The sequence below is a fragment of the Fukomys damarensis genome, unplaced genomic scaffold, assembly GCF_012274545.1.
Source record: "Fukomys damarensis isolate Sample0158 unplaced genomic scaffold, DMR_v1.0_HiC HiC_scaffold_33, whole genome shotgun sequence".
NCBI classification, from domain to species: domain Eukaryota; kingdom Metazoa; phylum Chordata; class Mammalia; order Rodentia; family Bathyergidae; genus Fukomys; species Fukomys damarensis.
In genome coordinates, this window is record NW_022900945.1 from 44111914 (window position 1) to 44127371 (window position 15458).

The 15458-nt window shown below is 41.3% G+C and overlaps 1 pseudogene; it reads right to left on the minus strand.

Moving 5' to 3' along the window:
• Positions 1 to 9644: 9644 nt before the first annotated feature.
• On the minus strand, positions 9645 to 10525 carry LOC104867039 (annotated as a pseudogene).
• Positions 10526 to 15458: the final 4933 nt, after the last annotated feature.

Here is a 15458-nt window from a genome sequence, read left to right on the forward strand (position 1 = left end):
GCATAGTAGAGTGCAATCTCTATGAGGACAAGAACCTTATCTGCCTCACTCTGCATGCCAGGTATGTAGGTGGTGCTCAATAAATAGTGGTGGAATGACTGCATCGCCTGTCGCCTGTAATCCCAGCACTCGGGAGGCTGAGGCAGGAGGATCACCATGAGTTCAAGACCAGCCTGGGCTACATAGTGAGTTCCAGGGCAGTTTCAACTACATAGTGAGCCCCTGTCGCAAAAAAACGAAAACAAAAACAAAATGCATAGTAGAGTGCAATCTCTATGAGGACAAGAACCTTATCTGCCTCACTCTGCATGCCAGGTATGTAGGTGGTGCTCAATAAATAGTGGTGGAATGACTGCATGAAAAGTTCATAGAATCAATCCAACAGGTGGCTTACTTTCTGTCACACTTCATGGCACCATCACGCTTTTTTCCCATAGTGTTCATTATGGCATATTTTGCTGCCTTTGAACTAAGAATTTTAAAAATTTCAGATCTAAAATATGTTGCATCCTTGCCAAGTCCTCATTTACATCTTTCAAAAGAGAGATTAAAAACTGAAGTACTTACCCAGGATAGGAAATAATAACAAGGACAGTCGCATTATCTTCTATTTATTGTGCCTCAACAGTACTGCAGCAGGCAAGCCAAGAAGAATAATTCTCCCTGTTGCCCTTGTTCCACGGTGGTACCTTGCACAGTTTTGCTTTCACAGTGAGGCTAGGAGTTCAAGTTCAAGTGCAGGAAGGCTCACCCTGCGGGAAGCCATGTACAGTCCTCTTCGCTGGCAATCTCTAGAGGATCCAACCTCTCATTCATGATTTGGGCTCCCAGTTTCTATCGGAGAGAAAAACCTTATCTATGTTTTACCTCCTAGTGCGCCCGTTCCTTGCTTAGCTGATGCCTCGTGGTCCTTTCTTCTCACCTAAATGTTCCTTTCTCCGGGAAGTCGTCCTAAGTGCTCAGGCCCAACTGTCATTCTCCTTTCGCATAGCACCTGCCCCTCTCCTTCAGTTGCCGCAGTCTCTGTGGGGTTGCTTGGCTGTGTGAAGATTTGTTCGATGACCATCTCCCTTACCAAGCTGCTAGTTCGGAGAGGGAAGGGAGTGTCTTACCCAGGAGCCCTGAGCCCTCTTCCTAACAAAGGTCCGGTGCTCAGTAAATGTCTGAACATGCATCCCCTAGTGCTTACTGGTGATATTTAACAGAAGCTCTACAGGCGTTTGTTGAGTTATATTGGGAAAATATTTTTTCTTTATCTCAGCAATTATGACTTGCTTAGAATGAGTTGTTTTCCCTTGTTATCAAAATAAGAGACAGCTTGGATAATTAAGCCATTTTCTAAAGAATGGTCCTTCCTAAGGGGAAGACCAGGCTATTGAGTCACCAGGAGGTAATAAATGAGCAACTCCTTGGTAACACACAAAGCTTGAGGATCCCCACAGGTGAGGCCATCTGCCCTTCTGCACATGTTCCGTCGCACACCTTCCTTCTGGGCTTCCAGGCTTTGCCTGTTGTATGCTGTATTCAAAGCTATTATTTATGGCTGAGCTTCGTATCCCTTAAAATCATTGTGTTCTGGCTTCTGGAGCCATTTGATACCAAAAGTCATCATAGGCAGACTTTTGAGACAAAAACCTAATTCCTTTACGGTTTCTCCCGTCAGAATAAAGACTCTGGAGGTAAGGGTTAAAACGAGGCTGAAGGTTGCAAATCGTATTGTGCACGAAGCGAAATTTTTCTTCGTCAAGGCAGCGAGCTCGTCCTCTCTCACAGGCAGAATCAATAGAGATAAATAGCAGGGCAGGGCACGGGTGCTTTGCTCCCGCGGCCAGGCATCGTGTTAAGTCCTCATAGAAGATTTACCTTTATCTGGCCATTGTTATTTCTGCAGGCCTTTTATGTTTTAATCTATCGATTCTCTATTTAGCAATAAGGGAACAGGCGATGATAAATAATATATGGCAACAGCGAGATCTAGGGCAGAGGTTATCTCTTTGTTAGAAGTGTTGGGTGGTTTTCGTTTTTGTTTTTCAATAAGTGAAACAAGTGTTGCCCACCAGTCACGAAGTTTGAGGGTCCTGGTCGCTCAGGCCAAGCACTGCCGAAGCTGCTATCGCCGCTGTCTCTGTGCCCTACTCACTGCCACCTCTCCTTACCTATCTCACTCTGCCATGCCTCCCTGCTGTGCCTTGACAAGTGGCTTTGTGGAGAAATCACCTTCTGTGAAATGTAATTTATGGCCTTAACCAGGCAATGTTCTTTATATTATTGAAACTGATTAGGCAGCCGCTGTAATGTAATTTCATATATTATATAGGTGTGTACATACATACATACAACTTTTCTCATTTGAGTTTCCATTTTATCAAGGTAAGACGAAGCACAGCCCTCATCAAATGCAGTTATGCCCTGTTTGTTTCTCTAAGACACATAATCGCATTTCCTTCTCTCTAAAAGGCTCATTTAGCCATTTTCCTCTGGCTCAGTATCTGAGTAATGGAGCCAGAGCTAAAAGGTTCAAGGACCTTGGAGGTGGTGGTGGTTGGTGATGAGAGAGATTGAATCTGAGCTCCTATCATCCTGTTACAGGAACTGAAAGACTTCAGAAAACATCAATAGCCCTGTGAGTCTTCCCTGAGGGGCCCTGCAGAGTCAGCTGACTGCCAAGAATTTAATACAATTTGGGGTCCTAAATGAGAAGCACTCATGTGAAAACAGGTGCTGTTGAGTCCTGTTTGAGACCAAGTTCACAGGGAAAGGCCTCTGCCCCTCACTGTAACAGACACAGGCTGCAGCAGATCCTTGGACAGTCAGCTCCTCCACCTCTGTGCAGTCCTCCTTAGCACGTACCACCGCTAGCTGTACTTCTGCGTTCACTCAGTTCCTTTCTCCCACTAGTCTCTGAGCTCTGAGAAGGTGCAGCCTCTTCACACCCCTTCCTTTAAAGCCTGTTACAGTGCCTGGATGGCAGGCTGCTCAGCTAGACACCGCAGGATTTACCAACAAGTGTTTTGGACAGGTTTCCTTGGAGATTCAGTCTTCTTTGGAAGCATTTTCCTTACTTAAAAATTCTTTTATCATAGAGACTTTTGAAGGTATACAGAAACAGATATTGTGATAAATGCCAGTTTACACGTCCACCTATGGCTCAGCCCAACCCTCATCCCTGATCATGTTGTTTGGAAGCACATCCACATTCAGATGACTTCATCTCTAAATATTTTGGTTTTCATCTCAGAAGAGCTCATTTTTTAAAACAATCACAATGACACCTTCACATCTAAAAGAATAATTGTGAATTTTTAATGGCATCGACTCTCCCGTCAATGCTCCAGTTTGTAGTAGCCTACATGCTACATAGTTTGGATCAGGATCCAAATAAGCACAAATGGTAATTGGTTGCTATATCTCTTAAATATCCTGTAATTTATAGGTTGCTGGCCATCTCTTTTATTTTTAAACTATTGTGAGATAATCATAGATTCACCTGCAGTTGTAAAAAATAGCACGAAGAGAACCATAAATCCTTCACTCGTTTTTCTCAGTGTTAAGATTTTGCACAGCTGTAGGACAATATCCCAACCAGGAAACTGACCTTGGTACAATATGCCAACCTTATTTGGATTTTAGCAGCTCATTTGAAAGTGTGTGTATTTGGTTCTATGCCTTTTTATCACATGTGCAGGCTTGTGGGACCACTTTCCAGGCAAAATACAGGATGGTTCCATCCCAAGGAGTCTTCATGATACCTTAATAGGTGCCTTTTCTTCTCTCCCTAACCCATTCTTCTGTTCCTCATCTTGATAATGAACCCAGGGCCTCACGTACATGGGGCAAGTGCTCTACTAGTACTCTACCCCCAGACTCGCCGTCGCTGTCATTTTGTCGTTTTGAGAATGTCATGGAGATGGAATCATACAGCGCATAACCTTTGGGGCTCCTCCCCCACCTTGTGTAATTCCTTTGAGATCTGTCCAAGTTATCATATGGACTGACAGATGGCTCCTTTGCATGGCCGAATAGTACTCCATAGAGTGTTTATACCACAATTGGTTTAACCACTGACTCACTGAAGGGTTGTTTCCAGTTTTGTGCTATTCTGAATAAAGTTTCTGTGAACACTGATGTGTAGATTTTGGTGTAAATGTAGGTTATTGCCTCTCTGGGACAAATGCCCAAGACTGCAGGTGCTGTGCCATTGATAACCACGTGTCTTATAGAAAACCAATCCAGTGTGTTTCAGGTGGCTGTACCATTTTACATTCCCATCAGTACTGTAGAGTGGCCCAGTTTCTCTGCATCCTCACCAGCATTTGGTGTAATTACTTTTTACTTTGGTGACTTTGATATGGAATGTGCCAGCATTCTAGTTCTTATTACATTTTAATATTAAAATAATACTCTTTTTGCCCTGGTATAAAATCTTATTATGGAAGACAAGACAAAGCTGATGTGTTGGTATGTATCCTTCAAATATTTTTTCTTCAGGTATATCTATTTATCTATAATTTATAAAACTGGAAACATACATAATTTTGTATCCTATCTCATAATATTATGTGAGAAATGTAGGATCTTATTATATATCCTGTGATGTCTTCTTTTAAACTATTTTAGTGGCTAGATGAGGTTAATTTTTAATTTTTTATTTCTTTTTCTTTTTCTTTTTTTTCCTCATTGAGTTTATTGGTACATTTTAGGTATACAGTACAGTTACATTCATTATTGGGATCTTTTACCTTTACATGACAGGTCTTGGTTCTTTTTTTTTTTTTAATTAAATTTATTGGTACAATCTAGGTATACAATACAGTTACATTCATCACTGAGATCTTGTACCTTTACATAATAGGTCTTAATTCTCATTTTTCCCCTTGTCCCTGCCCTCCCTTCACCCCCTCCTCCCCTCCCCATTTACAAACACTTTATTTCCATTTTTTCATTTTCTCCAATTTTTTTCTTTTCCCTTATTATCTTTCCCCTACCCTTCCCACTTTCCCTATATCTTTAGACCTTTTCTTCCTATTTCACACTGTCAATTAATCTTTTATTTTTAGAGATTGATATTATTTTTAATTTTTGGATATATATTTATATGAAAATAATTCTATAAAGGTAGCTTTTTCATGACAATTCTAGTTTGTCTTTAAAATTTATTATAGAACTAGGATTACTAGGATAAAGCATGTAAACACTTTTAAGACTTTTGATATATATCCAAAGTGCTTTCCAGAAGGATTGTATTTATACTCACTAGAGTGCCTGAAATGAAAGTATTTATGAATTTTATTAGCTACTTGTGTTTCTTTAATTATCAATGCTTGTTGCCATATTTTAGTTTGTTCATCGTTTTGCTATTCATTTGAAAAGTATCTTCACATAGGAGACTTGGGGCAGACTATAAGATGGATAATGAGAAGGTGAAGTGGGTTTAACTACAGGTTCCTCCTCTAATGGCCCTACTCTTAGCCATCCACCTGCCTGTAACTCAGTCTGATCTTCAGAGATGAAGAGAGGTAGACACACAATTTGCCTGGTGACAGCTGAGAATTTAAGGAGCTGAGCTGTCTCATGCTATGGTCAGGCCTTATGGAGAAAGGCAGGACATCTTTGGTGTGTGATACTGTAGAATTTCCTTTACTGGCTTCTTTTCTCAGTCCTGCATGTACCCTGTGGTTCACATGAGTAATCTGGCATCACAGATGTCAGTGTTTCCTCGTCCTTCTAAAATTAATTCTTGTATAAATCAAGTTGCAGCAGGCTCACAACTAACACACACACACACACAATTTTTTTTTTCTTGGTACTGGGGATCAAACTCGGGTCCTTGCGCTTGCAAGGCAGGTGGCGGAACCACTGAGCTAAATCCCCTGCCCTCACACACAGATTTGTATGGCCAAACACTAAGAATATGTTCAAAATATGAAATTAGATAGCTCATTCGTAGCTTTGTCCTCTGTACTCTAAGATGCCAATGCCGACAATATTCATGACGTTAATGAAGAGAGTCAGGAGCAGCGAAGGGGAGACCAACAGTGCATGCCCATCCCACGTGAGTAACACTCCGTCGTCGTCCAGCTGTTAGACGCCAGTCCTTCCCTGACGCACTGGTCCCATCCAATTTTTTTAAGTCTCCAGGATCCCCCCTACCCCCGTCAGCTTTCCGCAGTTGGAAGTTTTATTTTTAAATTTTCATTTCTAGATTGCTTTTTATGCATTTTGGACACCCAGATAGCTGTAACTTTAAGTCTTAGTAATATTGCCCCATAGAAATGTTCATTTGTATATTGATAGATTGCTCCATGACCATGTAGAGAGCTGAGGGATGTTTACCTGCCTGGTGGGTGATTCTGACCTATTTTATACGTACATCTCGTGGGCACCCAAAACTGATACAGTGTTTGTAGCAGTGAACTATAGGGCGGGTGGGAGGGGGGAGAACTCCATAAACTCTAAAATCATTGTCTCCAGCTCTAATCATTCTAAGAAATATGTATCTCTGTGAGGACTCTGGTTGGAATCTTTGGGAACATAATGTCACCTCTTGAAAGTGTCCAGGAATGCTTAGTTGGCCTCCTTCTCATTGAAGGAGAGGTCCTTGGATGTTTTGATAACAGAAACAAGTCTACAAAGCACATATAGTATCTGAGAGTCCCAGACTCTCCCTGCCCAGTGGGTAATGTTCTGAGAGAGCTACCCTTAAGAATTTAAAGTCAGAGGGCCTGGGGTTTAGCTCAGTGGTGCTGCTGCCTGCCTCACAAGTGCAAGATCCTGAGTTTGATCCCTGGTACCCCCCTAAAAAAGAGAAAAAAAAAAAAGAATTTAAAATCGGGATGTCAGTGGTAAGACAGTGGAAAAGAAAGACAGCTGCGCTGAAATCTGGGATTTAAAAAATAATCTAAGTTTCTTCCTGTTCTCCCCCCGACAGCCCTCCTTCTTTTCTTTCTTCTTTCACTTGAGTTTCCCTCTGAGGCAATCTTGGCTGAAAATAGGCCTTCTTCCCCTGGACTGCTCCATTTTGTGGTAGGAATCAGCCCTTATGATTCTCCGGGGTAGAAAAGGAAAGTAAATAGGACCATCCCAACACCTCTGCCCGGAAAACAAGAATTCAGTGTGTTGGTGTTTAGGAAGCTTATGAGAAAGAAAATCTAGGTTGACAGGAAGAAGAGAAATGGGAGGATGGAAAAACTAAGAAGTGAGGCAGGAACCGAGAGCCAGGTACTTCACACCAGTTGTTTCAGTTTCTTGTTATCATCTAAGGAGACAGAGTGATCACCACTCCACAGAAGAAACCAAGAGGAGAAGCCACCTGGACAGTGCCACATAGCTAAAAAATGCGGAGGTGCTCTTAGAGCCAGGTCTAGGCAACACCAAAGTCTCTTTCCACTACTCTCCCTCTCTGCTGTCTGTTTAATGACCCCACACAAAACACTTGGATGGGAGGGAAGCCATTTTTTACACATGTGGCTGGGATGGCCCTGGAGCTCTCTGTCTTTAACTTCACTTTGAATTCATGGCCAAATTATGCTGGGGTGCTATGAATAGCATGTGAGTCTGTTTTTTATTTTTCTGTAGAGTTCCTGATCTTGATGGAGACAAACTATTTCCTTTCTGTTCCTCTCTACAACAACAGCAACAGTTTGTTGTTGTTGTTATTTTTGTTTTAAATCCTACAAAGGCCAAGAGTCCTGTCCAACTGCCATGTCTGAGTGGTGTCAGGGAAAATTCCCTGTCGAAACGAAGCCACCTTCGTTTTCCCTGAGCTATTCTGGGCACAGTGTGATTTGTTAACTCTTAACTTTAACCTATATTTCTTAAAAGAGGACTTGTAACTGTGGTTATTTGCAGTCTTTACACCTTCAAAGCCCTTACCAGTATTAACTAATTAAACCTCAGCAACACCTTTGATTAAGACCTTTTTATAGATGTGGGAAAAGAGGCATGGAAATAGTAAGAAGTGATCTTGGCTTTGATAGAATCAGCATTCAAGCTAAGATTAGAATTCTAAATTTCCTGTCTCTATCGCTCATAGACCAACAGACCAGTCTCCTGTCTTGATGTTTTGGTGGAAGGACATGATCCCACCATCACATTCCTTACATTCTTTCATTAATAGAGCTTTCTCAAAAGTGCTTATCATTGCTCACAGTGCGCTGTACTATTCATTCTGTATGGCGTTATGCCATAACTTTATTCACTTCTTACATCAAAGGAGTTACTGGAAAAGCGAACAAAATGCCCGTGTCTTTTGGTTTCCCTAAGCTCTCTTGCATCTCCTTTTGGAGTCTATTCTTAGGCATAGCGTCTGTTCAGGAATCTAAGGTAAGCCAGCTTTATCTGGCAACATTCCCCAAAGATTTCTTCTTTCCATATGTCCAGACAGAAAGCTGAGCAGTAGTAATTCAAAGCCAGAAAGGGGTCAGCAAGAACCATTTTCATAGCTACCAGACAGAAACTCATTGTCAATTTCATCTTCAACACGATTTTCTAATCTTTTTAATGTTGGAGGAATCACTTGAAATATGAGATTTATGGGCAGTTGTTCCAGCCGGGCAAGTTTCTTGCTGACAGATATCAGACTGTTATTAGCATCCTGTGTTCTAAATTAAAGGAGAAGGCCTATCTCTGACTGTATCTTGGAGCCTTGGAGGTTGGCAAGGATGGGGTGGGGCATTGCTGTACCCAAGCTGAACAAACATCGACAGAGACCAAATCATCTTTAAAGATCTCTTTCTCCAAGAATTTCATTCTTTGATGAACTCAATAAATTTGATATATTACATACAAGATTATTATTATGACAAATAAGGACCTGACATCAAAACCCAGTCCTGAAATTTGGTGGCGTCTCCCCCCGGCCAGTCTGAATCAGACTTAGCATGTTCAGTAGCAGAGCATAGATTTGTCTAGAATACCTGGATATGAGTTTTAGTTCTACTACTTACTTTCTATGATCAATTAACTTTGCTGAGCTATGGTTTCTTCATTCTGAAATGGGATAATAATAATAATAACAGTAATGATACTTGCCTTACATAATAGTTGTAAAAAGAAAATGAGAATGAAAGTATTTTCTGCACGCTAGAGAAATGAACCAGTTTTGGTTATTAATGATAATGGCCAATATTTATTGAGCCCCATGCCAGAAATTGTGAGGAGTGCTTTTATGCACATTGTCTGTTTATTCCCCAATAATCCTATGATGCAAGTGTGATAATTAGGCCCCTCTTTATTTTAAATTCCAAAACTACTTTATTGCCTTTGCTTTGACTATTAATACTGCTTTCACACTGCAAGGCAGAAGTGATATCAAACCACTCACACTTGTCAGAATTTTTAAGATGATAATTTGGTCTGAGCTTTATACCTTTTTTTTTTTTTTTTTTTTTTTTCTGGTACTGGGGATCAAACTCAGGACCTTGCACTTACAAAGCAGGCAGCAGAACCACTGAGCTAAATCTCCAGCCCTTTATACCTAATTTTTAAAACATGTGGTAGAAGCAAGATCACTTTCAGAATTCACACGTCATGTTAACCTTTAGAACAACTGCTAAGTCATTTGATTAAAATCACAATTTTATAAACCACTTAATGTATATTTTTGTACACAGACTACTATGCAAGAAAAAACTTAAAAGTTTTTTTTAGGCAAGACTCGATTTCTTGACTTCAGAAAGATGCGGAAACTTTTCTTCTAGAGCTTTCTGTTTCTTTTTCTCCAAAGTTTTTTTTCGGGCTGAAATGAAGGCTTGTTTCTCAGTTTTCAGTCTGAAAAAATGATCCACATACGGCACCGCAAAGAATTGTTTCCTTTTGTATCTCTTATTTAGGTACCAAGGCATAGGCCACTGCTTGGACTTGTGCCAGATGATTCTTCCAAAGATGTCTCTTCTCCAAGCACCAGGTCTAGCTCTTTCTTGACCAGTCTGGAGAAGCTTCAAAAGCATCTTCTCTTTCCTGAACAACTTTATCTAATGAATCCATGGAATCAACTACCTTTTCTAAACGTTCTAGACTCGGCATTGGCAAATGCTGCTGTTTGGCCTCCTGTTCTAGAGTTAAAAGCATGTTTCTTTCTTTCAGTAAGATCTACCAAAGTTTGTGTAAATCTTCATCACTTTTGTTCGTTCACTGCTGACAGGTCCATGCACCTCCAGATTTCACTTTTTCTTGCCCCCGATTCTTCGGGTCATCAAAAAATTCTTCCAGGCCTCTTCTTTGCAATGTGGTATGAAGTAATCTACACGGATGAAAGGATGTGACATTTGGTGCATTGTTAGGTAACAAACTAAGAGAAAACCTTGAACATACTATGTAGTCCAGGCTGGCCTGGAACTTGCAGCAATCCTGCTGCCTCAGCCTCCCAAGTGCTGGGATTACAGGCATGCACCACCATGTCCTACTTTGAACTCTCTTTGTGACAGAACCTTGTGCCAGTAGGGGCTTTAGGAGATATTAATGACCCAGAAGACTTCAGGACTGCTGAGACTCTCCTACAAAGAGTAGCCACACTGGCTGCAGCCATTTTTTTTTTTTTCCTGCACAGCTAAGCAAACCCTGTTTCCGCCAACCAATTGTGCCCCTCTTACAGATAAGAAACTGAGGTCTAAAAAGTCACTCATCTAATATCTAACTGATGCAACCATACAATATTGTCTTTAACCTCCAGTTGCCTACTGGGTATTTCCTTTCATGCTATAGTTCTTTCAAATAGAATCTGTCTCAAATAAAATATTTTATTTCCTCTCAAATTATTTTTTCCATTAACTTTCTTATTTGCCAAAACTTTTAGTTGCCTATAGCAAAAGGTCCATGTTCCTGACTCTGATGTGCTGGGCCTTACACAGCTTGGCCCACTGTACTTTCCAGGACCATCTTTTCCCAGCCCTGAGCGTGTCCTGTGTTTTCTTGCCTGTGAGCTTTAGCACAGGAGTTTCTCTTTCTGTATGTCCTTCCTCTTCTTTTCTGTTTACTGAGTGACAGTTTTCCATGATTCAAATCAAGTCCTTCCTTTATTTCTTGTTCTCCGATGTGCTGTCTCCCAAATCAGTAACTACCACATATCACCGGTTAATTAGTCACAAATAATGTGTTATCTTATCTCACCTTTGTGATGGGATTGGTGGTTGGGAAATGTACTTTATATTTCTTTTCTTCCTGTGCACCACTGAGCACCCTGTATAAAACCAAGCACTATGTTGCATACCGGGAGGACTGAAATGAACAAGGTACATTAAAGAACTCAGACTAAAAGTCTGCATTGATATATAAACAAATTCTCATGACTGGATATTAAACAAGAGTGTAAAGAAAGGCACGATGTGACAGCATGTACCTCAGGCTGACTCTTGAAGACGGGTGGAAAAAAGACACTCTCTAAGCAGAGTTGGTAAAGAAAGGCTTTTGAGGACTAGCGAACGACATGTTCAAAGACCCAGAATTATAGCTGTTATGCAGACATATGTGTGAGGCCAGGTGAGGAAAGAGACCAACATACGTGGGAAAGAATAAGGAGAGAAAGCTGGAAAAATAGGCAGAATACAGACGATAAGGACCTGATCAAGCAAAACCATGGGAATTGATCCTACAAGGTAGTAGGAAGCCACGAATTATTGTAAGCAAGGAAGTGACATGGACAGATTTGTACTTAAGAAAATTAGCTCTGGCAGCAACATGTAAACAGTGACTGAGATACTTGGAGGAGAGACACCAAGAGATTCTTGAGTGTCAGAAAAAAAGTCAGATGATGGGGCACAGAGAGTTCTGTTGATTTTAGGTGCATTAAGGAGAATAAATAATGAGACCTGCCAGGCCACTGGATTTGGGGATGGAGGGAGAGGCGAAACACAGGATCAGCCTCTTCACCTTGAGAGACGATTGTAAAGGAAATGTTCCTCACCAAGGTAGAGGACACAGAGGCAAAAAGGCTATTGCTGCTGTTGCCTTCATGGCTATCATTTGGGCAGAGTAAGTAATGAGACTAGGGGCTGATACGATAATTAGAATTATTTGGGGAGCATTTATAAGGAGATGTTGAGAAGAAGGTAAATATTTCTAATGCCTCTCTCAGGGCCTGACACATGGTGGGTATTTCAGAAATGTTGGAGGAGGCATAAAATGGCCATATAGGGTAAGCATGCAGGCAATATATGAGCTGATTACACCCACATGTGAAACCATGCCCTTATTTTTGTGGCAAAGAATAGAATGCTTCTCGCGATATGAGACTGTATAAAAGACACACTGAGGGTGTTCAGGTAGGTCAGAGCCACTCCTGCTCGGCACAGACCCACCACCTTCTCTGGCAGATGTCACCTAAGGGGCAGTGTGAATGTGGGAGCTTCCCATCACATTTCTCTGACGTGACAGTGATCTATGACAGCATGCGGCCTGTGAGACTTCTCTCAAAGACACTGAAAACAGTGGCCAATAAACGGCGACCAACATATTCAGAGGGAGACATGGATATTTAGTACATTTGGTCTTTTACCTTAGAAGCGTGAAATTCATCCCAATAAATCACAACCCATTCCATATATATAATCCTTTTCTGATTTCTCATAAATAACACTCTCAATCCCAGGAAACTGAGGGTAAGGCAACAGGAAAGAATAGAGAGGGGGAAAAAAGGAGAGAGAAAAATAAAACCCAACAGAGAGAGTCTTTAGAAAAGGCGCAATTTGCCAGCACATTTCAGGACTTTCAGCTTAAGTCAGGGGATATGAGTGATGTCCTGGGACGTGGTATTTTAAATATTAGTGGACATGTTTCAGTACTACAGCACAAAGCCACTAATTTCTTTAGCATATTCAGCCCTTCATTGCTGTTAAGCATTCTCAGTATGTTCAAGCTAATAGAAAATTTGCAAGCCAGGGACATTTTATGCCTGCATAACTCTAGTTAAAAACATAGTATTGGGCAATATTTATAAAAGGTACAGACTGTTTATGCAGGTTCAACAAATGCTATTTAAGATGATAATGTACTTCTCTCCCTTTAACTGCTTCTTCTGCTGCTAAACTCTAATCACTACAGTAACAGCACACTCAAGGGTCCATTTCTACCCATCATGTAAATGGCGTTCATTGTGATTATACACATTTACCCTCCATATGATGCAGAAAGGAAAAAAATAACATGTGCTTAAAGTACAGTAGGCACTCAATAAATTTTATTGTATTGATTGTAAGCATGAAAGTAGTTAATCTGAAACATTCATTTTGTTTCAAAGCATTAGAAGGCTCCTCCTCCCCTATTCTTCTAAAATAAGAATTATAGGTTGCAGATAGATGTTATCTTCTAGCACAATTTCCCCATTTTTATTGATGATAAATCTGGTAAGGGACGCATAGTACTCTCTTGGTAGCAAGTGACAGGAAACCTAATACAAACTGACTTAAGCAAAAATGGAATTTATTGGTCTATGTAAATGATACATCCAGGGGGTAATTATGATTGCAGATGTGGCTGGATGCAGAGCTCAAATAATGTTCCACCTTATATGGCTATCTTCCACCATTTTTTGGCTTCCATCCCGGAATCTAAGTACACACGGAGGAAAATGGTGGCGCCAGCCCGGAGCCTCTGGTAGAGCAGAAATTCCTGCTGCTGTCCAGAAGCCTCGTGGCATTTCATTGGCCCTAATGGGGTCACGTGGCCTTCTCAGAGGTGCCTGTGGGTTAAGGTAGGTCACAGACCCCCAACCCCGGGAGCCAGTGGTTCACTCCAAACATCTGGGCTGTGTGGAGAGGAAGGGGGCTGGCTCTGTGCCCAACCGAGACAGGATGTCGTTAGAAGGAAGAGGAAAACCTGGCAAACGGTAGCGGTCATGCTACATTTTGGAGTTATTTAAATTGAATTTTTAAGAACGGCCTTTTAAAATCTCCCAGGGAGTCTCTGTTCATTTCAAAGAGGAGTTAACAACAACAAAAAAATGAGTTTATGATTGATTGAGGAGAGATGAATGAAGAAGCCAAAGTATCCCTTCCACCTCTACCTCCATTTACTGTTATCCTTTGTTACCACCAGCGTCGGTTCAAATCCCTGCAGTGTCTTCTCCAGGACAAAATATTTCTCAAACCCTCCTTTCAGGTTCCTGGGAGAAACTTTTAATGGAGTCTGGGCTTCTTCATGGAATGCTGAAAATTTCAGTTTACATCTCTGCCTGACGATTTTGGTGTCACTTTAAGAAGTCAAGTCCCTTCTGAAAATGCTCGCTTTGCTTGGGAAAGTTGAGTATAGACAGTTGTCTTTTATCTGGATGATGGGCTGGACCACATAGAAGTGGGAGGCTTTACAATTACCTCTCTGCTTTGAATGGGTCCATTTCTTTGTTATTCTGAGCCCTTCAGACTCACTGAACATGATTTCCCCGTTCACTTCCTTGTCATGAACATAAGTTATGTGGCCATCTCTCTCAACTGTGTCCCTCAGATTTTCTTCAGCCACTTGGCTGTCTCCATTTGCCAGATGAAAATCTGTGTTCTTCAAAAACTGCTGAAAATGCCTGTGAAATCATGCATGCCAAGTGTCAGGATGAGGAATCAGCATTGCACTGCAACGGTGATGTCAGGAGCTATTCCCAGGGCCACAGCGTGTCCTTACTTCCATCAAATCTCTCTCCTGTCATTCAGAAATTCTCACTTTGCTCAAGTGAAGATTCTGCTGCTAAATGTTTTGAAAACTGCATAGACTCCATCTTTATTCTTTTGTATCCAAGTTTAACTAAAATGAATAAATGGACTTTCTGGATTGGCCGCCAATGAATCACCATCTTTTTATTATGCAGTAAATGCCTTTACTAGAAGCACAGACAAGAGCAGGACGAAATAATGGCACGGTAGCTATAAATTTTATATTATATCAGTTATTTATTGCTTTAACAAATCACCCAGCCTTAAAAACTTAAAAACAATCACTATTTTGTTAGTTCATTATTCTGTAGATCAGCGGTTGGGGCTGGACTCAGCTGTTCTCGACTGGGGCTGGTGTCATCATAGCCACTCATGTGGCTGCAGTCCTCTGGCAACTCAGGCACTGCTGGGCAGGGTGGGATGGCCTCCCTCCTATGTGTGGGGGTTGGTGTTGGCTGTTAGCGAGGTCTTTGCTCCAGCAGGTTGGCTTGGGTTTCTGCACGGGATGCCAGAAAAGTTCTAAGCAATAAGAGAGCATCAAGCCCAGTTGGCAAGTCTGTGTCAAGCCTCTGCTTCTGTCAAATTTGCTAATGTCCCATCAGTCGCAACCAGTCACGTGGCCAAGCCCAGCGTCAACGTAGGAGGGCACTACCCGGATGTATAGGAGTGGGAGGCGGGATCCATGGGTGACCATTACTACAAAAATCGATTGCGTAGTTAAACATTTACATCATTTCGTTTCTGAGAAATGAGATTTACCTGGGAAGGTAAATCAGAGAAAACCTATTACCAGGAAGAATATCTGTCAGAGATTTATAGATGCAG